At 43.5% G+C, this 27,726-nt stretch overlaps 1 long non-coding RNA gene across 2 annotated transcripts in view; it reads right to left on the bottom strand.

Moving 5' to 3' along the window:
* Nucleotides 1-291: 291 nt before the first annotated feature.
* LOC144693477 (uncharacterized) overlaps nucleotides 292-27,726 on the bottom strand; it is a 33,950-nt gene continuing 6,515 nt past the window's right edge. For both annotated transcript variants that reach the window (XR_013579545.1, XR_013579546.1), the window contains exons 2-3: nucleotides 23,922-24,155; nucleotides 292-582 (exon numbers count right to left, since the gene is read on the bottom strand). This is a non-coding gene — a long non-coding RNA (uncharacterized LOC144693477). The remainder of the gene's footprint in view (nucleotides 583-23,921; nucleotides 24,156-27,726) is intronic.

Here is a 27,726-nt window from a genome sequence, read left to right on the forward strand (position 1 = left end):
ACCACCTCCCTAAAATGGCTGGCACCAGGGAAGATGTTGAAAAGCCGACATGTTGGCCAATGCTAGTATTTTCCACATCCTCCTCTGTTCCCAACCATGGCAGTGATTGAAAATCCTGCCCTCTATATCATTGAACAAAAATGCCTTTAGAACCACATATTCTATTACTATTTTGACAAATAGCATTGTGACTGATTAGGTAACTATAGGTTCATCATTTAATAATGGTATTCACTTATATCTGTGATCTTAAAATCGATTAATATAAAAATATAAATTTGAAAGCAGCTCGTGATGCACCTGCTTTATTAAAGGAGACTTTCTTTGTATTGCAACCTTTTCACTTAGTAGCACCATACAGTTCTTATGCAGACTAACCATTATAAATAAGATATCAATGCCCAAAGATATAAAGTGATTTTATCCATTCATAATTAATCCAATTCAGAAGGTGCTAGTCCTTGATCCTTAGCTGCTACTGATGTGATTGGCAGAAACTCGCAGTTTATTCATGTGCGTCCCTGCTCATAAGAACCGTATTATGTCAATTTAGTATTCCCAAGTGCTGGAAACACATTCCATCTGATGTCCAAAAGGGAAAAAAAAGGAAAATCCATTAAAACATCTATGATAATTCCGGACCACATCTATTAAAAACAACCCAAATAAAGAAATGAAAACAGCAAAGTATTATTTTAAGCATATTTTTGAATAGAACATCAATGTAAACTCGTCTGTTATCTGATCAAGTGATGACAGTGGTGCAACTCTATCAGAAAACAGGACACAGCTGATAAAATAGACAGCTGTCGGTAAAGGAAAAATAGCAGGCTGCATGTTTGCATTATACACCTCCCTCTCTGTGCTCCTGCATAGTATCAAATTGGATACAGTGACTGACGCACACTCTTGGGCAAAGGTCACCCTGTGAAGCTGGGCGGCTTTTACTCACACAGTCTGTATTCAGGATGGAAAAAGATTTTGTATAATTTACAATTATTATTATTAGCGGGCGTTTGAATCATTCAGAAGAAATTATTTGAAGTCTGGAATTAGGTTGTGCTTTGAGTTTCGAGATTTGGAATGATGGGTTTCAATCAATGGACGGGAAGTAAAAATTAAAACTGAAAATTGAAAAAGGGGATTGGAAATTATAAACAAAATTTTGCCCAAAGAAAAGATCTTACAGAGATTTACAGTGATGTTTTTGACCTTCCTAAAATGTATTTTTTTCTCCAAAATAAGATTGTGACCATTGTTCATTTTAACACTTTTCAAATATTCAAAGCTATTATTGTAGATCTTAAGAATTAATATTAAAAGTAAAGAACAATTCAAATAACTCCAAACATAACACAGCAACGTTCTTACAACACAATGTGAACTATTTGCTAACATCTGTTTTTAATGCCTTCAGGCAGTTACTATAATGAGATGACTTCTTATCACAGGTTTCATTTGTGCACTCATCTTGTCACTCACACACTCACCCATATATCTATTCACACACACACCCTGTCGCGGAGTATGTCACAAACACCTGCTGCTGCATTTTAAATCTGTCTCAATACATAATCCTGGAATGGCTTCAGGAGATTAACCCTGTCTTTAGCAACCACCTCTGGGCACCTGCAGGTTATTTCTAAACAGTGTAGCTAAGATTACAACACTAAGATCATGGTTTACCGGACAGCAGTGATCCCCATACTCCCATGTGCTTTGAGACCTCAAAGCACTGGAGAAGTACCACCAGTGGTGCCTTTGCAAGGTCCTTCAAATCCGGTGACAAGAAAGGCAGTCCAACAGGAGCAACCTCTCCCAAGCCAACATGCCCAGCATCGAGGCGTGTGAAGAGATCAAACATCCCAGCTGGCTCATGGGAGTTCCTGGTTTGTGACCGAACAAAATGAACACGTTAAGGGACTTTGTCAGGAACGTGCAAAGTCGAGGCGTTGGAAAGACCGCACAAACCTCCAAACAACTCATCCATCTGATCCTTCAAGCACCAGCTGCCTCTCACGTGGCAGGATCTGCAGGTTGCGCATTGGACTCATCAGCTATCCCAGAACCCATCGAACCGGAGAGGAAGCAAGTCATCCTTGATCCCAAGGGACTGCCTAAGAAGAGCTTAGATTGGCCATTGAGGCTTGTAGCAAGTGAGAGTTTCATCCTGCTCAAAGCCCAAAGACTTTGCTGGGCACAGTACATTCTACTGGCCTGGGAGTGGGCAATGGACGATAAAGGTGCACTATGTCCTTGTCAGAACAGGCGTTTATTCCCTATTTATTCCCTTGGGTCTAGGACACCCACCATGTGAATTCTTGATGTAGAATGTTATTTCTAAAATGGGTTTGTGAAGTGGGAATCAAACATTGCTGGAAATCAGCTGTGCCAGTGATTAATTTAAAGGGGGGAATTTTTAAATCTGCAGTATTCTAGCCTTTTTTATTACACTGGTACTTAATTTCATAAGAACCTTTGTGTCACTTGTTTGGTTTTTGCTGTCCCCAGCATTATTACTGGCACTAATGAATTTCCCAGCAGGGATCCACTATTTAACGTGTTGGAAGACATAGAAGAAGACCTGCAGAGGGATACTAGGCAAGATCAGCAGCACTGTACTGACAGATGTTCTGTGTCCACCTGTTGAGTCCCTCTGCAACTGGAATTGTCCACCTTGCTTTGGTGGATAATTTTGCCAGCCTTTGCAATGATTTTCTTATGCAAAATACAATTTGCGTTTTATGTGTCAAACTGATGGGGAAATTTGTAATTTTTTCATCTTGATTAACACATTGGTTATGTGTCTCCCTTCTTGAGGTGGACCCTACCACTGCTGGGCAGCAGCCGGTACATTTGGTCTCACTTGGTACTTTGGCTTGACATTCCTCTGTCAGGCCAGGGACAAGGAATCTCCCATCCTGGGAATACCGCCTCTAGCTACTCTTATGCTGGAGAAGCTGGAAGATCAATACAAAGAACTATTCCCTTCCTAAATCCTTTCCACCTCCAGCTCTTACTCCTCCTTAAAGTCACCCCTTAAATCTCACATCTTAATGTTTTCTTCTATGCCTTAGTATCCATTTTTTAGTTATGCCTCTGTGAAACACATTACGATAATCTTCAACACTAAACATGGTATATAAATGTAGGTTGTTGATGTCATTGATCACACTATAAGGACAGTGAAAGTGACAATAAAGTTTCTTGCTTAGCTGTTGATGCTCAGTTCACACAGTAAATTTCCATTGAAAATAAATCTAGGAATATAATTTCTAATAATTATTAACTTTGAATAAATGCATTGAATATTTATTAAATGAAGCTGAACATTTGTGGCAAAAGTTTGTTGAGTAGAATTTGCATTTTGGACGCAATTGGGAAATTGCATCCAAAATGCATTTGAATTTACACTGCTTAGGTTACAGTTCAAGTTTCTGTAACATTAATTGTATAATTGCAAATGTAAAATCTTCCATAAAGGAGTGCAATTATCAATAACAAAAATAGTTAATTGGTTATTTAAAAATGGCAACCTGGTGCAATTTTATGAATGAAAATCTCCCAAAATAAGTATTTTCAATAAGACTGACCCGTTCTCCAGTGAATAACCTGATTTGAATCACTGAAAATTACTTTTAAAAAAAACCATATTCATGGTATGTTAATTGTATTGTTAAAGGCAGGGTACTGATTAAGTATATTGAGCATGCCCCCTTAAGGGGCTATTAATGAGCTTATTTGTTTAAATGGTATATTTAAAAGAGTATATAAATGGACAGCTGGGAAACTGGATTGATTGGTAGTTAGGAGGCAGAGATATGTAATGCTGTGTTCTGTAAATAAACCTACTATCAAGAAAATGATTTGTGTCTAGATGTATACTTCCAACATCTGGTTTGGGATCCAGTTAACATATTGAACCATGTAATATTTTAATTGTTGTACACTAGTCAGTTAACTAGTAATTTAAAAGTTTTTAATATGAAAAGACTTTTAAAACATGCCTACTAGTGCCTGTGCGCTGAAGAAAATGAATGCAATGTGAACAGTCTCTTTGAATGAATGCAATCAGAGGCATTTTGCAATTTTCACCTGGGGAAGTGGCCAATTTAGTGGGAGAGGCCTGTTCTGGCGAACTGAATTTTGAGTCAGTGTATTGCAATGCATCTTGGAAGGTCTAATACAGGTAGGAATTATACAATAAATGGCAGAAGCCTTAAGTGCATCGACGGGCAGAGGGATCTGGGTGTACAGGTCCACAGGTCACTGAAAGTGGCAACGCAGGTGGATAAGGTAGTCAGGAAGGCATATGGCATGCTTGCCTTCATCGGCAGGGGTATTGCGTATAAAAGCTGGGAAGTCATGCTGCAGCTGTATAGAACCTTGGTTAGGCCACACTTGGAATATTGCATGCAATTCTGGTCGCCACATTACCAGAAGGATATGGAGGCATTGGAGAGGGTGCAGAGGAGGTTTACCAGGATGCTGCCTGGTCTGGAGGTTATTAGCTATGAGGAGAGGTTGGAGAAACTCGGATTGTTCTCACTAGAGCGACAGAGATTGAGGGGTGACTTGATAGAAGTTTACAAAATTATGAGTGGCATGGACAGAGTAGATAGTCAGAAGCTTTTTCCCAGGGTGGAAGAGTCAATTAGGGGACATAGATTTAAGGCAAGAGGAGAAAACTTTAGAGGAGATGTGCAGGGCAAGTTTTTTACGCAGAGGGTAGTGAGTGTCTGGAATTCGCTGCCAGAGGAGGTGGTGGAAGCAGGTACGATAGTGGTGTTTAAGAGGCAGCTTGACAAATACATGAATAGGATGGGAGTAGAGGGATACGGACCCTGGAAGTGCAAAATGTTTTAGTTTGACAGGCAATATGATCGGCGCAGGCTTGGAGGGCCGAAGGGCCTGTTCCTGTGCTGTATTTTTCTTTGTTCTTTGTTCAAAAGAATTACAGAAAACAAGTGGTTTTGGCATAACTCAGTTCCATTTAAAATTCTCTGATCTTTTATACCGGTTCAGGGGATTCTGCCTGGATTGCGCCTACATAATACTAACATAAACAAGCATAAATGCAGCCTTGCATTATCATAAAACCCATTTAACATTACCTTTTTCTATAGTCAATGTTAACTGATCTGAAACGTTTTGCCATGGAGTAAAATTAAGTGCTGTAAAGCTAGCTAACATTAGTCCTGGGTTAGAACACATCACTCACTTCACATATAGTTTAAGCCCTAGTTTTACCAGATGCTTGGGAGTACAAGTTACACGTGTCTATGCAATCCCTTAGCATACAAAGTATGCCCGTTATTTTTCCTGAACAACCACTGCCTCCATTGGGGAGAGCATGGGGCAACCTCAGCATTGATATGGGAGGTCCAGATCCTAAAGAGCCACGTGCAGAGGAGGCAAATAAGCGGCTTTAATATTGGCAATGAAGAAAGTCTGTCAGGTAATAATTACTCAAAGAACAATGCTGCTGTCCTGGTGGTATATTGCATATGAACTTTACTGCAATAAAGAAAACATTGGCTTTGCTATAGGTCATCAGTCTTGTATTGCATACCATTCCCAGATTTTGTGGAGGCACAGTCCATCATTCATGTGATTGTTGCTTCTAGTACCTGGATGTATTACATGCACCTGCAGCCTAGCAATTTGGGTGGATGGGTTGATTGAAAAATACCTGAGTAACAATCATTCAAGCACTTAAATAAAACCCTCCTGCACTTGGTGCTGTCGGTCAGCATATGTATTAATTACCTCACAATGTTCTTTAACAAGGGAATATTTAGAGATTGTATTTACCCTAAATAATATGGTAATTTATGATTATTACAAGTGAAGTGAAAGGCTTCAAACAGGCTGGTGTGGGTACTTTTTGATGACACATACAATAAAGCTGAAAATATAATTTTCTGTCAAAGGTGGACACTAAATGTTTTCTATTACAATAAGTATGATAAAGTTCCAACCTAAGACTTACCTGAACAAATAGACATAACTTCTGCAATAGGTGCAACATTATACAATCTTCTGCTTTCTGAGGGTTTAAGATTGTCAAGAAAATGTTATGATTTCAAGCCCCAGTTCCAGGTTTTGATATAGCATAGGCTGATAGATTAGTGCAATGCTGAAGGGATCCTGCATTGTTGGAGGAAGCATCAATTGTTCTTTGGATGAGATGTTAAACTGAAGTCCCATCAGTCTGTTCAAGTGGATCTTGAAGATCCCATGGCATTCTACGAAAAATGCAAGGTTTCCTTCAGGTACCTGGCATTCTTTTCTCAAACAATGCCAACAAAAACAGATCAATTAATGAAAGGTCACAAACCTCAAACATTAACTGTTTCTCTCAATGCTGCCAACCTGCTGAGTATTGTCAGCATTTTCTGTTTTAATCTCTGATTTCCAACATCCACAGTATTTTGTATTTATATTAAGTGATCATTTATTATATTTCTGATCGTGAGATTTTGTGTGTATAAAGTGCTGCCCCATTTGCCTACCTAACAACATGCATTCACATTCAAGCAATAAATTCTATGTGAAGCACCTTATGATGATTCTGAGAGATGATATAGTATGTGATTTAAATGCAACTTTTTCCTTTTCTTATTCTGATGTGCTTCATTATTTATGTCTCAGCTGGTAACCTGAAATCTATAGCTTCTTTGCTCTTCTGATATGCAAAGTTCCAATTTCTTAAGATTCTTCCACAAAAGAAATTACATTTTTATATTCACTTTAGGACATCAGGATATCCTTCACAACCAATAAAAAACTTTAAAAGCCTCTGCTGTAATATAGGAAAATAAGACAGCCAGCCAGCTTGCACACAGCAAGGGCCCATGAACAGCTATGAAATAAATAACAAGAAATCTATTTTAGTGATGTTGCTTAAGGGGTGAATGTTGGCCTGTTGAACACTGGGAGGAAATCCCCTGCTCTTCTTTGAATTCTGTCAAGGGACCTTTTACATCGACCTGAGAGGGCAGGCTGGAACTTGATTTAATGTTTCAGTCACACTGAAGTGTCAGCCTAGATTACATACTCATGTCCCTGGAGTAGGAGTTGGACTAGCAGCTTTTTAACTGAGGAAAGAGTGCTCAAACTGACCCAAGCCATAAGTTTCTTAGTAAATGTTCTTTCAGACTTTAACATACTCCTCTGTGAAGCCTATTTTACACATTTGGTAGATAAGCCAGTTCTGCAGTTGTTTCTGATTACTACTTGAAGATGAGTAAAGTCATCCTTCTGCTGTTTGAGGCAATTTTTCAGGAGATGCCAGCACACTGAATCCAACTACTTTGAATGATGAAAAGGTCTCAAACACTATTAACCCAAACTAATACCTAAAGAGGAAGTTTAGAGCCAATTTCAGGCTTAAGCACCAACTTGGTTCAGTGGGAACACTCTCATCCCTAGGTCAGATGGTTTTGAATTGAAGTCCGACTCCAGAATTGCATGGGTATACTAGACTGATGCTTCAATGTAGCATTGACAGAGTGCTGCACTGTTGCAGGTGCCTTCTTTTGGATAAGGTGTCAAACCGAGAGCCTTTAGGTAGATTTAAAGATCCACTGGCGCAATTTGAAGAAAAGCAGTGGAATTCTTCAGGTGCCCTCACTAATGTTTATCTCTCAAACAACACCAGCAAAATCAGGGCAAGTGGTAATTTACCACATTGCTGTGTGCAAATTGGTAACAGCACCTGTCCCTACACAACCAAGTATGTTATGCTTGCAGATATTTCACTTGCATGATACGCTTTAAAAGTAGTTTATTTGCTTTGGAACATCTCAAGGACGTGTAAGGTGCGATATAAATATAACTTTCTTTCCTTCGTAAACCTCAAGGAAAGAATTTTTATACAGTGTCATTCAAGCCCTCGGACATTTCAAAGTGTTTTATAACCAATTAAGTACTTTAAACTGTAGCCACTGTTGTAATATAGGAAAAGAGGCAACCAGTTAACAGGCAACAACACAGCAGTGAGATAATAACCAGATCACCTGTTCTTTTGGTGATTTTGATATCTCCACTGTATTTCTTTGAAGAAGTGGGATCTTTGCATCTGCCTGAGAGGATAACTTCTCATCCAAACATCAGTGCAGCACTTCCTCAGTCTATGGGCAGGCGCGATCGGCGGGGCTGGGAGTGGCCAGGAAAGGTGCTGCTGCCCGCGATTGGCCCCGATCGCGATTTCATGCTGCTGGGCCAATAAAGGCCTGTCCAGCGTGAATGGCGGCTCCCAAATGGTTGGGAAGGGCTGGGTGGGAGAGGGGCCTGTTGGCCACCAGGCCCAATGGCAACCCGGCGGCCGGTTTAAAAACGGTACAGTCAGCCCCTGGAAGGTTGCTAGTGAAAAAGACATCTCCTGTGTTGCTGCAGATGCCAGGCAGGTGGGCGGGTCAGGTGGGCACTCGGCCCCCCCTGGTTTTCTGATGAGTGCTTTGCGGTCGTCCTGGAGGAGGTGGCTGCCAGGAGGAACACACTTGTCCCCAGGGATGGAAAGAGGAGGCCACCGCCGTGCCTTACAAAAAGAGCTTGGGAGGAGGTGACAGTGCTGGTCAGCAGCTATGATGTTGTGTGGCACACATGGGTCCAGTGCCGCAAGAGTTTTAATGACCTACTGTGCTTAGGAAGGACGGGTACCGTGTTGGCATGGATTAGTGTGTTGAAGTGTTAAGATCTGGCTGTACCCCCGTGGAGCTCAGGGGTGTTAGAGTCTGAGTGCCAACTGTCAATGATGCCGGAGCTGGCCAAAGGGGTGAGCCCTGGTTGCTTGCAGCTCAAGGGCCACGACTTGGATGTGTCCTGCAAGGTGCTCCTCAGGTGGGGTTGGCCAGGCTGCAGTGGCACTTGTGGACTAGTCAATGCTCCTCTGTCATATCAGGAGAAGATGGTTTATAACAACATTTAAAGGTCACGGACCGGCGGAGGACCCTAAAACCTCCTAATCCTCACGAGGGTATGAGCAGGATGCCTTGGAGATGGAGAACACTTCAGTGAACTGGCCGCGGAGAGGCTGGGGTGTCAGATGAAGGTAAGGGTGCAGTGCACAGAGCTGAGAGTTTCGGATGGTACAAACATTCTTGTGTTGTCTCATCATTGATGGGAGCCTCGAAACTGGATTTCCCATTGATCACTGAAAGACGATAACACCATGATGCAGATCCTCATGGCCTCAACAGGATTCCTGGCATGCACAGTGACAATGTGATGACTTAAACTAAGGACATGTCATTGTTCTGCCTTAGATTTGCCACCACGCACCCAATCGCAGGATCCCACACCTGACGCCAGAGGACCACCAGGCTCCCGATGCACCCGCGTCACACCCATTCTCTCAACCAGGCACCGTTGCAAATACCAGCACCTCGGGCGTTAGATCAGCAGCTAGAATGTCAGTGCACAGTGGTGAGGGAACTTCACACTTGCTTGAGGTGCAGGCAGAGGCAGAGAGTGCCCAGGGCGCTGGCAGTCGGAGGGCTGCTGGAAAACAGGACGATGCTCAGTCAAATCAGATGATGAGCCTCTGGAGTCGTCCATTAGGCGGCAGATACTGGATGTCCAGCGGGATGTACGGGAGGATCTGGCGGAGATCCATGAGGGTATGCGTGCCATGACCTCCATTATGGAGGAGTCCGTGTGGAGTATGAGCACTGCTTTGACCCTCATGGTCAAGCACACTGCCTCCTCCATTGAGAGAGTGGCGATTTTCATGGAGAGGCAGCTCCAGGTATAGAATCAGGTGTTCCTGGGGCTGCGCTCGGACCTGCAAGCCCTCACACAGGCACTGATGTCAGGTGGTCAGTGTCAGTATGGGAGATGGATGAGGCACCCAGTATCCCAGCTAGCTGCCCGTCCATCAATGGTGAGCAGGGAGATCCAGAATGAGCTCAGATTGGCGCATGAGGTTCCTGTCGTCTCTGTGGGCTCCTCTCAGGGCACTCTGGATGATGGCAGTGGCTCCTCCGCCCCTCTGCCAGTGACCGTGACATTTGATGAGGCTGCGGCGACTGGGGAGATGCCAACCATGGCACTGGACACTCCCTCCCAGGCAGGGCCAGCACAGGCTCCACTGGCCAGAGGATGGCCCTGAAGGTCATCAAGGTCATCAAGGCAGCAGACTGAGCAGGCTGCCTCCAATGCTGCTGCCAGCGAGGGGGGAGAACCAAGACGTAGCACTTGCAAACGTAAGTTTAAAGCACCATGGGCACAAGAGGGACTGGTCATGGGTGATCTTCTGTTGTGCAATGTTATGTTTATGTTTATTGGTCTGGGGCTGAAGACCAGAGAAGGCTCTGTTAATTTGTTTGGACTGTCAAAGTGAGATAAACTTCCTTTTGTCGTAATGGTCTGAATATGCTTCACCTTTTTTATTTAATGTGATGCAAAGTACGCCAGTATATAATGCTGGATGTGGGTGACTCTAAACTTTATTGCACAGGCACTGAGTGGACTTTGGGGTCAAAGGAAAGGGTAATTTTATACATCCGGGATGGAGGCAGCAGCCCTGGCATGAGGTGGTAGTGCTTATTGGGCAACCTAGCTGACCAGCATTGGATCAAGGCTTCCTTGCCACCCAGGACGTTACAGAGGTCTACATCCATGCCCTCAGCGTTCTCTTCACCATGCTCCTCTTTGGACTCACTATTAGATTCATCCTCTGTAGCCTGTGCAGCTGCATCAAGATCCTCTTCCTCCAGGGGGTACCCCCTTGCCAGTGTCAGATTGTGGAGAGCGCAGCATGCAACCACTATCAGTGACACCTGCTCTGGGGAGTATTGTAGTGCTGCACCTGAAGGGTCCAGGCATCGGAAGCAAATCTTCAGAAGACCTAAGGGCCTCTCTATCACCGTTCTTGTGGAGGCATGGCTCCTATCATACCGCTGCTCTGCCTCTGTTCTTGGGTGGCGGAGAGGCATCATAAGTCACCTTTTCAACAGATAGCCCTTGTCACCCAGTAGCCATCCATCCAGTCAGGCTGGAGCACTGAAGAGCCTCGGCACCTGGGAGTGTCTCAGGATGTACTTGTCATGGGAGCTGCCAGGGTACCTGAGATAGACTTGCAGAATCTGCATGTGTGATCACACACTATCTGCACGTTCATGGAGTGGAATCCCTTCCTGTTGACAAAGGCTCCCGGCTGACCCACTGGCGCCTTGATGGCCACATGTGTGCAGTTGATTGCACCCTGGACAAGGGGAACCTAGCAATCACTGAAAAGTCTCTGACTCGCTCAGCTTGACTGGCCTTGTCTGTACGGAAGTAAATGAAAGCCAATACCTGCCTGAACAGAGCTTCTGTCACTAGCTTGACGCAACTGTGGACAGCTGATTGGGAGACTCCACAAAGATCCCCCACTGAGCCCTGGAAGGCATAGAATTTGAGGGCCACTGTGACCTTCAGAGCCACTGGCATGGGGTATCCACCCACAAAGTCGGAGCTGATCTCAGGGCCGATCAGCTGACAAATGAAGGTCACTGTCTCCCTTGAGAGGCGGAGCCGCCTTCGGCATTGCAACTTGGACACATTGAGGTAGCTGCATCGCCGCCTGTAAACCCTGGCACAGGATAATGGCATCTTCTGCGGCCCCTCACGCCTTGGACTTCCTGCTGGCCCTGCAACCCTTGTACCTGTGCCTCTCCTCCTACAGGTCTCTCCCCTGCAAGCTGCATTGGGACACCTGGCCTCCTCTCCCTTCTTCCCCTCTCTTCCTCCTCTGAGGAGGTGCCTCCAGTGGAGACCACAATCCCCATTACCAGGGTAAGGGAAGGCTGTCTGATACCTGGAAGGGTCCACATGGCCTGAATCCTCCAGGGTCCTTGGAGACACTAAGGAGACCTGAAGTGAAGCCTGGAAATGCTAAGAATGAAGCCCCAAACAGAGATGAAGCTGGCAAGTACCAATAAGTCACCAGCAGCAAGGTATCTACCAGTCTCCTCACTACTCACATTGGCAATGCTGCTGGCCCTTTTTATCCCACTCGTGGATGAGGTTTTGCAAATTGTCGGCTGGCCACCTGCCCGCTTTGCACTTGACGAGCACAAAATCGCATGGGCATCATAAAATCAGGTTCAATTGCCTTTTTAATGGCATTAACTAGCATCTTAATTAATGGCGGGTGCAGCCCTTGCGCATGTGCACCCGCCAACCGAAATACCAATTGAGCACAGGATGATGTTGGGGCGCTCGCCTGACGTTATCGCGTGCGATTTCACGTCCAATTGGGTCGGGCGCACGCCTGCCTGATACACGTAAAATTCTGCCCTATATTTTTGGACTCAAGTCTCCGGAGTGGAGCTTGACACCATAGCCTTCTAACTCAGAGGCGAGAGGGTGCGGAGGGAGCCTCCTGGATTTTATCCAAAAACTGCAGCCAGATGTCCAATCTCTCCAAATTGTATTCCACTCACTTCCTCCAAATAAAACCTGCTGCTATGGGTACACACATAGGTCCTAGCTATGCCTGCCTTTTTTTTGAATACATGAAACATTCTTTATTCCAGTCCTACTCAGGCCCCCTCCCTCAGTTCTTTTGCTGGTGTATTGATGACTCTATCAGTGTGGTTTCCTTGCTCTCACCCTGAACTGGGAAATTTCACCAACTTTGCTTCCAATTTCCACCCATTCCTCACCTTCAAATGGTCTATCTCTGACTCTTCCCTTTCTCGAATTCCCTATGTCTCCATTTCTGGGAATAAGCTATCAATCAACAAGCATTTATTATGTGCCCACTGACTCCCACAGCCACGTTGACCATATTTCCTCACAGCCTGATTTCTGTAAGGGCTCCATTCCATTCTCCCAGTTTGTCTGTCTCCATCGCATCTGTTCTGATGATACAACTTTCCACACCAGCATACCTCCTTTCCATATCTCCTTTTATCTCAACCGAAAAACTCCCTCTCCATGTTTGACAGGGCCCTCACCTATGTCTGATCTATTTCCCACACCTCCACTCTCATCCCTTCTGCTCCCTCCCAGGACCATGTTAGGGTTCTCCTTGTCCTCAAATTCCACCCCGTCAGCGTCCGTATTTAATGGATCATCCTCCTCCATTTCCGCTACCTCATTCCATCACCAGACACATCTTCCCCTCCCCTCACCTTTCAAAATTCCAAAAGGACTGTTCCCTCCGTGACACCCTGTCCACTCCTCAATCATTCCCAACTCACTCTCCCCTTCTTACGGCACCTTTTCATGATTTATTTCAAAATCCTGGAAATCTCTTCCTAACAGCATTGGGCGTGTAGTTAAACCACATGGACTGCAGGGGTTCAAGAAGGCAGCTCACCACCACCTTCTCAAAGGCAATAAATGCTGGCCTAGCCAGTGACACCCACAACCTGTGAACGAATAAACTAGAAAAAAAAATCAGGAGATGCAACACCTGCCCTTTTACCTCCTCTCTCCTCACCGTCCAGGGCCCCAATTACTCCTTCTAGGTGAATCAGTAATTTACATATACTTCTCTTAATTTAGTATGCTGCATTTGCTGCATTTGCTGCCCACAAAGTAGTCTCCTCTACATTGGGGAGACGAAATGCAGACTGAGCGGAATACCTCCCGTCAGTCCACAAGTGTGACCCTGAGCTGCCGGTGGCTTGCCATTTTAATCCGCCACCTGACCTCTGCCCTTGGCCTCCGGCAGTGTTCCAGTGTTAGCCTGAAGAACAGCACCTTATCTTTCAATTAAGTACTTTCAGACTCAAAATTGAGTTCAACAATTTCAGACCGTAACCTCTGTCCCCATTTTGTTGCCTTTTTCTTTGCAGGTTTCTGTTTTATTTTTGTTTTTCTCTTGTTTTTGCTTTCAGGCAGCAGCTGTTCATCATTCGGCCATTCACGCCTCCTCTGGAGACGTCTTTTGTTTCTTTCCTCGTCCCATTAGCACTCCCTTTGGCCTTGCACCACCAATGCTTGTCATTTAATCTCTCCTGTCTTCAAATTTATCACAGACCTTTCCTTTTGTTCTTTTCTCATCCTCCCTCCTTTAACTTACCAAAACCTAACACATTTCTTTTCTCAGTTCTGATGAAAGGTTAATGATCCAAAACATTGGGCAAAATTTTCATTCCTGGGTCCCAGTGCTACTGTCAGGATGAGATGCGGATTGGGAACCTGGGGGAGATTTTAGAAGTGGCGACCAATTAAGCAGCCCCCTTCAGGAACCCCATTCAGTTAGGGGCAGTAGATGGGCTGTGCAGCAGGGAGGGCCCATGGGAGATCCCGACGCCCTTGGTAACTGGCAGCACCACCATAGGATGGCCAGTAGCTGCAGCTGTGGCCAACTGGCAATCGTGGGTTGCTGCGTCCATCCATCCTATGGGCTTCTGCCTGAGTGGGTGAGTGGGACATCTGGAAAATTTGTGCAGTGCCTTCGATAGACGCTTTACTGAGCCTAATTGGCTACCTGCTGCTGGCGGACATGTTAGCGGGCATGTTGGTCAACTGGCATGACAGCCAGTAGTATGCAATTTCAGGCACAGCTGCCTCCAACCCTGCCTCTGAGCCTTGCTCCACCATGCTTTCAAAATCCAGTCCATTAACTCTGTTTCTCCACAGATGCTGCCTGACCTGCTGAGTATTTCCAGCATTTTCTGTTTTTATTTCAGATTTTCAGCATCTGTAGTATTTTGTTTCTGCACCTCAAAATGTTGTTTGGTAGAGGTAAAGAAATTTACTTTTATTATAGATCAATCTTCGTGCTGTCTGTTCCCCTCATGTCTTTGAATTTTCTCTAGATGAGCAACTACGTAGTCCCAATGAGAGGAAAGTCAGGCAGACCAGACAGTTGCACCTTTCATCTCATTTGCATGACTTTGCCAGTCGGAGTGTCACTGCTGCAAACCCTCAGAGGATCTCCAGGATATTCCATGTAACACAAAAGTGATGGAGACCAGGGATGTGGATGTGAAAATGGGAGACAGTGTGGAGCTTGGATCTGATGAGTCTCTTGACTGGGTCTGCAGACATTTCAATGCTCAGTCTTCCACATGAAGAATGGCCAGGAGGATAAGATAAGGTAGCAGCAGGCTCCTGTATCTGGTGCGCTTTACTTCAGTCATTTTGGCTGGAGAGGCGTGGTGGGTGGAGAGAGGTATTGCAGTGGTGAAGACATTTGGAGGAGAGGGTAATGGAACATTACAAATAAATCCATAATTACTACTATGTTGGGTATCCCTGAACTTGGCTGCTTAATGAAAGTTTCAATTTCAGTGTTACAGGAAACTGCAATCCCTTTTAAGATTTTAAAAATATAATTCTATCAACAAGTCTCCCTGCTTCCATCTCCAAAGCATCATCCATATCTCCACCTACCACATTTCCACTGCTGCTGAAACTGTCAACTGACCCTTTATCACCTCCAGACTCAACTATTCTAGTGCCTTTCCTGTTGGTGTTTGAGCTGAACCTACCAACTCATCCAGAATGTCACTGCTTCATCCAATCCCACCCAAAATCCCACTCACCTAATAACTTGTTCCTCCAATAACTCCCACTCATCAGATTCAAATCTTTGCCTTCATATCCTTCCATAGCCTTGATGCCCTCATGGCTGCACTCTCTGCTTTTTGAATGCTGATCTGCCTCCTGTTTCTCCACTTTTCACTCTGCCCTCATTGCCAAAGCCTTCACCTACCTAACCTCCTGACCATGTAGACCTTTTACCTTAGAAACATTCTTGCCTAACTTCAAAATCATACCTAAAATAGCACTTTTAGCCTCTTGTAACATCCTACTACTATAGCTTGGTCCAGCCCCCTGCTAATTATGCAACATCTTGGGAATGTTCTGCTATATTGAAAACATTATATAAAAACAATTATTATTGTCATGAACTGAGGCTGAGCCCAATTACCAAGAAAGGGATTAGAACAATTGTGTATACTGATGTAGTATTACAATACCAATGAAACATGGCTGGGGGTCTTTTATGAATCTTCAGGGAGCCTCACCTATAAGCAGTGCAAATCAGAAATTTAGATGATTACTGTCAATGACTTGCAGATTTTGAAGTCATAATTTGTTCCCATGATGATCAGAAGTGACATTTGGAAAGGAGTATATTTGTCTCATTTTAACCTATGTACAAAGTACCTAATCTCACTTCACTTTCAAAATCCTCCCACAAAATACCAGTAAATTAAAACTTTAACAATGAGAATGCTATTTTTCAATATTTATTGTGTTTTATTATATATTAATTCTGTTTCTCCACCCATTTATAATCCTTCTGCTAATGTTATGTTGTCTGTTCAAAAGAACATAATAGCCATTATCTTTAAGGAATTGGTGAGTTAAAGAAGTAAGTTTTATGTATGCATTCTACAAAATAACAGGTGGTAATGGTGAACTATGGAAAGGTAAGGAGGTGTATTCTGTAAGACCAGAGATCGTATGAAATTGCATAATATGTTCTGACCATATATAGCTCCTGCTTCCTGTAGTATTTATCAATGTTGTTTTCCCTGTTAGACTGCATAATTGGAGAAAGATTGAGGATATCTGCAGTGCATGTAAATTCCACTATTATTTATTGATTAAGAGTAACAGTGACAAAAATATTTCAATAATTTTGTTTACTGTACTATTGGTTACTGGGAGTAAATAGATTGATGTCTATTTAACAGAAGAGGTGTATACTAGGCATGCTCACATATTATTGTGGGTTGAATGTTTGGCACACAGCAGAAGGGATGTGATTTCCATGTTTTAGGTAGGAAACATCATGACTTGATACAAATTATTGTTACATGATAGCAGTTTGCAAAGATATTTTATAATTTCAATCTTGCAAAAAGCTTCTATTAGCAAGAATCATATTTGCCTCATAATATATAAGGATCTTCACTACTTGCATCTTTGAACCAGATGACGGCTTTCAATTCCACTTTTAAAAAGTATATTTCATAACCTTTTTCTACAAGGTAGGACATCTCATAAGCTCTAATGTGTTCTAACCTGGCTTTACATAAATCCACACTTTTAGCACAAATGCCTTTCCTGCAAAAATGCACTCCAACCACCTGATTCTCTGAGATAAAACAGTTCCTTGCCCCTTTTTAGTTGACTGGCTTCTAAAATGGTGCAGCTTCAGTTGCCTGGAGTTTCAAAAGCTTTATAAAAGCATTTTGTACCCTAGCCATGCATGGATATTTCCATCTCTTGCAAAAGTGATTTCAGTTCCCTCAGGTAATAAACAATCTCCAAATCCATAATGTATTTCCTGATTGACAAGTGACATAAAGATGGTTTCAACTGCTTAGAGGAGGTGAAAGGAACGAAAACATCAAAAAGCTTGCAGAATATTGAGCTTTCCTGTCTGCGTCATTTACACTACACAGTGTCTTGTCTGAACAAGACAGAATCTTGATTTAACAAGAAATGCACTGAGGTTCCAATTGTAAGAAGAGTACAATGAAAACTTTATAGTACATAAATAGAGTGTATTCCCTTAAGAAAAATTATATTTAAATATAATTTTGATCTAACCCAAGGAAACGGCTTTCATTTCTTTGATGCAGAAAGATGTAAGAACAAAACTTGTGAGCATCCTTTTATGCTTATTGCAAAACACAGAAGAAAAAAAATCACTGCAAAATAAGAGGCATTGGATTAGATGCTCTTCCAACAGTAGATCCATCTCTTAAATTGGAGCATTTTACTTAGCAATAACAGTCATCGCCAAATAAACTGATTGAGCCACTTGTATCAAGGTGTCGCCATTGAAAGTGCAGGGTAAGGTATTCAGAATGGAGTAGGGAATTATCAACCCATCTCCCAACAACTCACATTTTTCCATATCATTGATGGCTGATAGTAATTACACACAAATGATTATATTTTATTATTTTATTTTTAAAATTCCCCACTGTTCTCATATATGACTGGAATCCTGAAATCAGACAAGGAATAACTCTGATCGTGACAAAAACAGAATTACCTGGAAAAACTCAGCAGGTCTGGCAGCATTGGCGGAGAAGAAAAGAGTTGACGTTTCGAGTCCTCATGACCCTTCCGCAGAGTTTTTAACTCTGACCGTGGTTTGAAAAGAATTCCTAGTTTACACAAAATTTCATTATTTTAAACCCAGACCTATGTGTTGATTTTTGTTGACTTCTTGACTGCTTGTATCCACAGCAAATACAAAATCAGTGTTAGGTGGATAGTCAAATATGTTAATGTCTTGTTTATCATTGGGGATCTAAAATGAAGCAACTGATCGCTGGGGAATTACTAGCAACAGAAACCATTCCCTTCACTGGCAGAAATAAATTCAATTAAAATTTACAATGTTTAAAAACAGATTTTAATACATTTTGGTGTTTATGACGTTCCATCTTTGGAACATTAAGCACTGCCCAGCCTAAAACAAAGGGCAGGATTTTCTGGTCCCGCCCGCCACAGGTGGGACAGGAAATTTGACAATCCAGCAAAAGGTCCGTTGACTGCGGGCGGAAATTTCTAGTCCTGCAGCAGACAGGACCAGAAAATCCCACTTGAAGTAAACATCTCATACTCTGTTCCAACAGTGCACCTTAATTGCAATGTCAAGAAAGGATCCCCTACTCCTTCATTGTGACATATAAGCCATCATTACCGTACCAGTTTATGCCAAATTATGGATGATTTTGTCCTTCATGCTACATGTACATGTACAGCAGAAAATTGGCAGAGCTGTTGCAAATTCACTGTCTACTGCAAATGTTCTGTCTTTCATTACTTGGTGGGTATGACTGTGATTAGTGCTTCTTTGAATTTACCTCTGTATTTACTCCTAAGCTGCCTGGATATATTCCTATATTGAACCATAAAAACACTTATGGCGCGTTGTGTCCATGCTGGCCGATAGTTATCCAGCCTAATCCCATCTTCCAGCTATTCTGTAGCCCAGCAGGTTGCAGCACCTCAAGTGCACATCCAAGTAGTTTTTAAATTGCGATAAGAGATTTGGCCTCTACCACCTCTTTAGGTAATGAGTTCCAGATTCTCACCACCTTCTAGGTGAAAAAAATGCTCCTCAACTCCCCTCTACTCCTTCTACCAATTACTTTAAGTCTATGCCCTCTGTTGTTGACCTTCTGCTTAGATCCTCCATATCCCCTCTATCTACATCCCATATAATTTTATACACTTTACTTCACTATAATCTCCTTCAGTCCCCTCTTTTCCAAAGAAAACACCCTTTCTACCCAATCTTTCCTCATAGCTAAAATTCTCCATTCCTGGTAATATCCTCATAAATCTCCTCTGTACCCTCTCCAATACAACTACATATTTCATTTCATGCATTGACTAGAACTATAAAGTACTCTAGCTGTGGTCTAGCTTGTGTTCTATACAGTTCTAGCATAACCTTCCTGGCTACCTATCTACGTGTCCTCATGCCTTCTGGGATCTGTGGCAAACATTCCAAGGTTCCTTTGTTCCTCTAGACTTCTCAGAATCTTTTTCCTCTCTGTATTCTCACTTGGTTATCACATAGACTGCTACTTCATTCATTGCCAAGACTGCAAAGCTATAGACCTCATCACCGTTGTGAGTTTTCCCTTCATTTTATTATCAACAGGCTTTGAAAAACTCATGTTCAGAGTTGCTTTTTCACTACATTCCTATTGAGCTCACTTTTTCTTCCAACCTTTACAACCTTTGTTATGCCCTGCAATGTAAGTCTTCGCCTTCAGCTTGGACTAAAAAATATAAAATAGTTGTGCACCTGGACCAAGAAAGAAAACAATAAAGCACAATGTTTTCTCTGTGGAAATTTAAGCAAGCCGATCATTTTCTTATTTCTCTGATCCACTGTCACCTAGATTTTCATTTCCCATTGTTCTTCATTTGTTGGACATTGAAATAATTGAGACATCAGGTTCCCTCATATTAATATAATTCATTCTTGTTGATTTAATTAGTAATTGATATAATCTGCTGCTGAAATCCTCATCCACATCTTTGTTACCTCTAGACACAACTATTCCAATGTACCCTTTGGAAACTTGAACACCTTCCAAAACTTGCACCATGTCCTTTTCATCCATCGCCCCTGTGTTCACTGACCTACATTGGCTGCTGGTCCAGCACTACTTTAAATTTGAAATTCTCGTCCTTGTTTTCAGATTCCTCCTGGGCTTGTACCTTTCTGTCTCAACAACCTTTTCCAGCCCTATAAACCTTCATGATCTCTGTGTTTCTCCAATTCTGGCCTCTTGTGTATCCCCTATTTTAATTATTTCACCATTGGAAAATAGGAAAAAGCATTTGAACAGCCTCTATACTCCTCTAGGGCTTCTGCTGTTTTGAGCCCTTGGTATCTGCCATAAGCTTCCCTTTTTCTCTTTATCCAATCCTGTATGTCCCTCGACATGCAGGGATCCCTGGGTTTGTTGGTCCCACCCTTTGTATTTACTGGAATATGTTGGTCCTGTACTCTCCCTATTTCCTTCTTGAATGAGTCCCACTGCTCTGACACAGCTTCACCTAAAACTAGCTGCTCCCAGTCCACTCTAGCCAAATAATATCTGATCCTATTAAAATTGGCCTTTCCCCAATTTAGAACGCTAATTTCTGGCCCATCCTTGTCCTTTTTCATAACAACCTTGAATCTAACGGAGTCATGATCACTATCTGCAAAATTCTCCCCCACTGATAACTCTACCACTTGCCTGACTTCATTCCCTAAAATTAAGTCCAGGACTGCCCCCTCCCCCTCTCTTGTAGGACCTTCTACGTACTGGCTTAAAAAACTTTCTTGGATGCATTTTAAGAATTCTGCTCCCTCTAAACCTATCACACTATGATTAACCCAATTAATGCTGGGGTAGTTGAAATCCCCCACTATTACTACCCTATTATTTTTACACCTCTGAAATTTGCCTACATATCTGCTCTTCTATTTCTCTGTAACTGTTTGGGGCCTATAGAACACTCCCAGCAATGTGATAGCTCCTTTTTTGTCTTTCAGTTCTACCCATATGGCTTCATTTGAGGAGCCTTCTAAGATGTCATCCCTACTTACTGCTGTAATTGATTCCTTGATCAATATTGCAATATCCCCTCCTCTTTTACCTCCTTCCCTGTCTTGCCTGAAGACCCTATATCCTGGAATATTGAGCTGCCAATCCTGCCCCTCTCTTAACCATGTCTCTGTGACAGCAATGATATCATCCTTCCATGTGTTAATTTGTGCCCTCAACTCATCTGCCTTATTTGTCAGACTCCTTGCATTAAAATAAATACCATCCAACCTTACCAAACTCCCATAATTTTTATGCCTTCCAGACTCACTTGCTCTCTCTTCTAATTTTGGCTGTCCATCTCCCTCTGCTGAACCTCCTCTCAGTATCCCATCCCCCTGCCAAGTTAGTTTAAACTCTTCCCAACAGCACTAGCAAACCTCCCCGCAAGGATGTTGGTCCCATTCTGGCTCAGGTGTAACCCGTCCGCCTTGTGCAGGTCCCAATACCCCCAGAAATGGTCCTAATGTCCCAGAAATCTAAAGCCCTCCCTCCTGAACTATCTCTCCAGCCATGCATTCATCTGGACTAACCTCTTATTTCTATACACACTAGCGCGTGACACAGGAAGTGATCCAGAGATCACTACCTTTGAGGTCCTGTTTTTTTAATCTGCTTTCTAGCTCCCTAAATTCTGCTTGCAGGACCTCATCCCTCTTTCTGCCCATGCCGTTGGTACCAATATATACCATGATCTCTGTCTGTTTGCCCTCTCCCTTTAGAATGCCCTGCAGCCATTCCGTGACATCCTTGACCCTGGCACCAGGGGGGCAACATACCATCCTGGAGTCACGTCTACTGCCGCAGAAACACCTGTCTGTTCCCCTTACTATCGAGTCTCCTACCACTATTGCTCTTCCCCTCCATTTCCTCCCCCCCGTGCAGTTGAGCCACTCACAGTACCATGAGCGTGGCTGCACTCCCCAGGGGAACCTCACTGTTTTCCAACACAGATAAACAGTTCTTGAGTGAGATGCACCCTGGGGATTTCCTGACTACCTGCCTGATACCTTTCTTCTGACTGAAGGTCAACCATTTCCTCTCTGTCTACACTTCTGTAAGCTGTGGGGTGACCATATCTAAAAATGTGCTATCCACAAAGGTCTCAGCCTAACAGATGCACCTCAGTGCCTCCAGCTGCTGCTCAAGCTCCAAAACTCGGAGCTCAAGTAGATGCAGCTGATGGCACTTCCTGCACACGTGGTCGGTCAGAGCACAAGGAGTGCCTAGGACTTCCTACATGTTGCAGGCGGTACATAGCATGGGACTGAGGTGCCCTTCCATGCCACTTGTTGAAAAAAAACCCTTACTTTAAGTTAAATACAGTGAAGAAATGTTAAATTATTTACGTACTTTAAATAAAAACTAGAACTCTTACCTTTCCTTAGCTTAATCTATTTTAAACTGGAGAAAAACTGGAGAATAAACTGGAGAGAAACACTTACCCAGAACTCACCAATCAGCTCTCAACTTTGTGCTGACATCACTTTTTGAAGCTTCCCTGCACTCGCGCTGGTTCTGATCTCTCCGCTGCTCTCTTGCACTGTCTTGTGATGTCACTCCTGTTATTTTCAACAAGAACTGACTGCAGGACACTCTTCCCAGACTGCTTCACCGTGATGCTGACTGCAGGACGCTCTTCCCAGATTGCTTCACCGCGATGCTGACTGCAGGACGCTCTTCCCGGGCTGTTTCACTGTGATGCTGACTACAGGACACTCTTCCCAGGCTGCTTCACCGCGATGCTGACGGCAGGATGCTCTTCCCAGGCTGCTTCACCATGATGCTGATGGCAGGATGCTCTTCCCAGGCTGCTTCACCATGATGCTGACGGCAGGATGCTCTTCCCAGGCTGCTTCACCGTGATGCTGACTGCAGGACGCTCTTCCCAGACTCTACCTCTTTGACCAAGTTTTTGGTCATCTGGCCTAATATTGCTTTCTCTGTCACATTTTGTTTGCTCATGCTCGAGCGAAAAGTGCCTTGGAATTTTGCACTATCAATTCAAGTTGTTGTTGATTTTTTTGTATCTGAATCTTGACATCCTTCTCTTTGTTTCTCTTTCCTACAGCTAAAACCAATAAGCATTTCCAGTAACAGGTTCATGCGTGAGAAGAAAGGTTACAACAAGATTGTCCATCATATTTTCAGACGTTCATCTTGATTTCAATTTCATTGTTTTCAAATGCTAAGATTGAAGCTTTTTTTTGTCAAAATGTGAGGGGTGATTTTTGACTTTGTATTATTGGTGTGGAACATTTCCCAATTGAGACATTATGTGGGAAACTCAGGCAATGGCTACGTGGGATTTTCCAACTGCAGTAATGGCCCAGATCTTCCGTTCTCCGGATCGTCGGAGACCAGACATACCACCCAAGATACACCTTGTGACTGACCCTGTGGGAAAATCCTGGGAAGTTTGAACTTCTGATGTGCAAGTCTCCTGCTTCCCAGGGCCTTCTGAAAAAGTCTCAAACTTAGACTTAATTACTTGAATAGGTACCCAGGAAATGTTAGACAGAAAAATCCTAGTCTAACTCCTTGGTAACTATACAACTGACCCACCCCTCCCGACACCCCCCTCAACCCCCTGACTACCCCCTCTCGGAACACCCCCCCAATTCCCCCTGACCCAACCTGACCTGACCTCACCATTCTACCCGGTTGCCATCCTACCCTCTTACCCTCTTACTTCACCCACTTTGTCTCACCCACCCTATTCCCTTACCCACTTACCTCACCCACCCTACCCCCTTACCCGCTTACCTCACCCAGCCTATCCCCTTAACCACCTGCACATTCACCCATTCATTCATACACTCACACACCAACGCACTTAAAAGCTGCTTAAATGTCCTACTTTTTAGTGTGTTAGTGAACACTTACCAGAATACAGCAGCGAGTGCTGTAAAAAAGGGGTGTGGCTTTTCTTCCTCTCAACTATTTTTTAGAAGCAGTTGGATTGAAGATACATTCTGCATTTCTGAAGAAGCCGGGTTCAGAAGTCCTGGCCATAATGTGTAGCAGCTCCAGCATGGTGCAGAAAAGTAGGAGCAGAGCCGCAATCCCGACAGTGATTTCTGCCCCTCGGAAGATTCAGGCCATTATCTCAACTCCTTCCTTTGTAAGCAGATATCAAAAGTTTTAGTTTAAACTGCTATTCAACAACTCTTTGCTCATAAATTGTAAAACTGAAGAGAATGGTGATGTAGAATTTACATTTCTTTAATCTAGGAATGTTGGGGTTGGTTTTTAAGCTCCTGATTATCGTTTTATATTGAATGACAACTTATATTTATATAGTACCTTTAACATGCCTTTAAATGCCCTAAGTAGCTACACAGGAACATTAGCCAAAATGTGACATGAACCACATAAGGAGATGGTGTAACAAAAACAGAAAATGCTGGAAAAACTCAGCAGGTCTAACAGCATCTGCGGAGAGAAAAAAAAGAGTTAACATTTCCAGTCCTTATGACTCTTGTTCAGACTCGAAACGTTAACTCTGTTTTTTATCTCTCCACAGACGCTGTTAGACCTGCTGAGTTTTTCCAGCATTTTCTGTTTTTGTTTCAGATTTCCAGCATCTGCTTTTATATTATGGAGATGGTGTGTCAAGTGGCCAAAGGATTGGTGAAAGAATCTTAAAAGGAGGAGAGCAAGGTAAAGAGGCACAGTGGTGTAGGTAAGGTAGCCCAAAGCTTAGGGTCTAGTTGAAGTCATAGCTGCCAATGCTGGAGCGATTAAAATCAGGAATGCGCAAGAAGCCAGAATTAGATGAGCACAGATATCCTGGATGGCTGTGAGGCTGGAGGAGATAACAGAGGTAGGGAGAGGTGAGATCATGGGGGAATTTGAAAGCAAAGTTGATCATTTTAATATTAAAATGTTGTTTGATTGGAAGCCAATGTAGGTCGATGAGTACTGGGATGATGGGTGAATGGAGCTTGGTGTGAGTTAAGACACGGCAGCAAAGTTTTGGATGACCTCGAGTTTACAGAGGGTAGAATGTGGGACACCAGCCAGGAAAGCATTGGAATGGTCATTTTTACTATTCTTTCATGGGATGTGGATGCCACTGGCAAGGCCAGCATTTGTTGCCCTTCCATTGTCCTTGAGAAGGTGTAGTGAGCCACCTTCTTGAATTGCTGCAGTCCATGTTGTGTAGGTACACTCACAGTGCTGTTAGGAAGAGAGTTAACTCTAAAAGGGACAAGAGCATGAATGAGTGTTTCAGCTGAAGATAAGCTGAGTCGGCCAGTCAGGCAGTGTTTTGGAGGCGAAAATGGGCAGTCTTAGCATTGGCATAGATATGTGATCAGAAGCTCATCTCCGAATCTGACACCAAGGCTGTGAACTGGCTGGTTTAATTTCAGACTATTGTCAGAAAGAGAGATGGCGTGGGTGACTAGGTAAGAGATTTTGGAGTGGGGAAGAAAACAATGGCTCCAGCCATCCCACTATTGAATTGAAGGAAGTTTCTGCTTGTCCAGTATTGGATGTTGGATAAGCAGCCTGATAATTCAGCAACAGGGAAGGAGTCAAAAGAGGTGGTGGTGAAGTCGAGCTGGGTGTTGTCAGTTGACTGTGAAAACTAAAACTGTGCTTTCAGATGACGTTGCCAAGGGGCAGCATGTAGATGAGAAATAGGAGGGGGCCAAGGATAGATTTCTGGGGGACACCAGGGATAATGGTGCAGGTGCAGGAAGAGAAAACATTGCAAGTGACATTCATGATACAATTAGAAAGATAAAGAAAGAAAAGTCCCATCCAGCTGGATGACAGTGGGAGGCATTGGAAGAGGATGCTGTGGTCAGGCATGTCAAAGGCTGAAGATGGTTCGAGAAGCACAAGGAAGGATTTTTTACCTTTGTCACAGTCACTTCATATGTGGCTTTGATAAGAGCTGTTTCAGTAGTGTGGCAGGAGCAGAAACCTGATTGCAGAGATACAAACATGGAGTTCTGGGGAAGATAAGTGGATTTGGGAGATGATAGCATATTCAAGGACTCCAGAGAGAAAAGGGAGGTTGGAGATGGGATAGTTGCTTGCAAGGACAGCGGGGTCAAGGAATGTTTTTTTGAGGTGAGGGGGGATGACAGCAGATTTAAAGCAGAGAGGGACAACACCTGAAGAGACAGAACCATTAACAATATCGCTAGATGAATTTTTCATGCATGAAGGGAAGAAATTAGTAATTCATTTAACTAAATGGCAATTTACATAAAGCTCCTCTGAGAAATTGGCTTGCTAATTCCTAAATTGAAGGCAAATCCCCTTTACTCGGTATTAACTCAAATATTGTTGGCATTGACCTTATTTATAAAATAATAAACTGGGGAGAGCAGTTCATTTGATCATTATACAGTGCTATGTTTCATGTAAAGTCAAGGTTACTATTGAGTAAAATAGTAAATAGGTATATTAGTAAAATAAATTAATGTATATATTGAGTCTGTTGAAATCAACCTAGGCACTGGAAACGACAATGGCAAATTCAGCCCTGTTGACCCTGCAAAGTCCTCCTTACTAACATCTGGGGGCTTGTGCCAAAATTAAGAGAGCTGTCCCACAGACTAGTCAAGCAACAGCCTAACATAGTCAACCTCACGGAATCATACCTTACAGACAATGTCCCAGACACCACCATCACCATCCCTGGGTATGTCCTGTCCCACCGGCAGTACAGACCCAGCAGAGGTGGTGGCACCGTGGCATATGGTTGGGAGGGAGTTGCCTGGGAGTCCTCAACATTGACCCCAGACCCCATGAAGTCTCGTGGCGTCAGGTCAAACATGGGCAAGGAAACCTGCTGCTGATAACCAAGTACCACCCTACCTCAGCTGATGAATCAGTGCTGCATCATGTTGAACATCACTTGGAGGAAGCACTGAGGGTGGCAAGAGCACAGAATGTACTCTGGGTGGAGGATTTCAATGTCCATCACCAAGAGTGGCTCAGTAGCACCACCACCCTCTGAGCTGGCTGAGTCCTAAAGGACATAGCTGCTAGACTGGGTCTGCGGCAGGTGGTGAGGGAACCAACAAGATGGAAAAACATACTTGACCTCATCCTCACCAACCTGCCTGCCGCAGATGCATCTGTCCATGACAGTATCAGAAGGAGTGACCACCGCACAGTCCTTGTGGAGATGAAGTCCCGCCTTCACATTGAGGATACCATCTATCATGTTGTGTGGCACGACCACCATGCTAAACGGGATAGATTTCGAACAGATCTAGCAACTCAAGACTGGGCATCCATGAGGTGCTGTGGGCTATCAGCAGCAGCAGAATTATACTTGAACACAATCTGTAACCTCATGGCCTGGCATATCCCCCACTCTACCATTACCATCAAGCCAGGGGATCAACCCTGGTTCAATGAAGAGTGCAGGAGGGCATACCAGGAGGAGCACCAGAAATACCTAAAAATGAGGGGTCAACCTGGTGAAGCTGTAACTTGGCTACCTGCGTGCCAAACAGCATAAGCAGCAAGTGATAGACAGAGCTAAGCGATCCCACAACCAGAGGATCAGATCTAAGCTCTGCAGTCCTGCCACATCCAGTCTTGAATGGTGGTGGATAATTAAGCAACTCACTGGAGGTGGAGGCTCCACAAGTATCCCCATCCTCAATGATGGGGGAGCCCAGAACATCAGTGCAAAAGATAAGGCTGAAGTATTTGCTAT

The sequence above is a fragment of the Cetorhinus maximus genome, chromosome 18 (assembly GCF_964194155.1).
Source record: "Cetorhinus maximus chromosome 18, sCetMax3.hap1.1, whole genome shotgun sequence".
NCBI lineage: Eukaryota > Metazoa > Chordata > Chondrichthyes > Lamniformes > Cetorhinidae > Cetorhinus > Cetorhinus maximus.